Raw genomic sequence first — 333 nt, 5'->3', positions numbered from 1 at the left:
AAAGGTGAAAAGGTACATTACCCACTGTATGGGACTGCCAAAGAAGGAGGGCTTAACGACAGCACAGGTGGAAGCTGTAAGGAGCGAGGTGCCCCCCCCCCCCATTGTTTAAGTGATAGTAACAGCTGTTGATGACATGTGCCTTGCTGGACTCCGGTAGTTCCTGCTCTTTCTGTTCCATCAAGGTAGTAGAAATGCTTCGGCCAAAGGAGAGAAGAGAGACAACGGTGATTACTACACTGTACACAGGAAAGAATACCACTATGTGACTCCGTCAGGTGATCGTCCTCGATTCCTTCCCTGAAGGTCTGATCAAAGCTAGAGTGAGCCAAT

The sequence above is a fragment of the Penaeus monodon genome, chromosome 19, assembly GCF_015228065.2.
Source record: "Penaeus monodon isolate SGIC_2016 chromosome 19, NSTDA_Pmon_1, whole genome shotgun sequence".
Lineage (NCBI taxonomy): Eukaryota > Metazoa > Arthropoda > Malacostraca > Decapoda > Penaeidae > Penaeus > Penaeus monodon.
Note: the sequence above shows the minus strand (reverse complement) of the source record.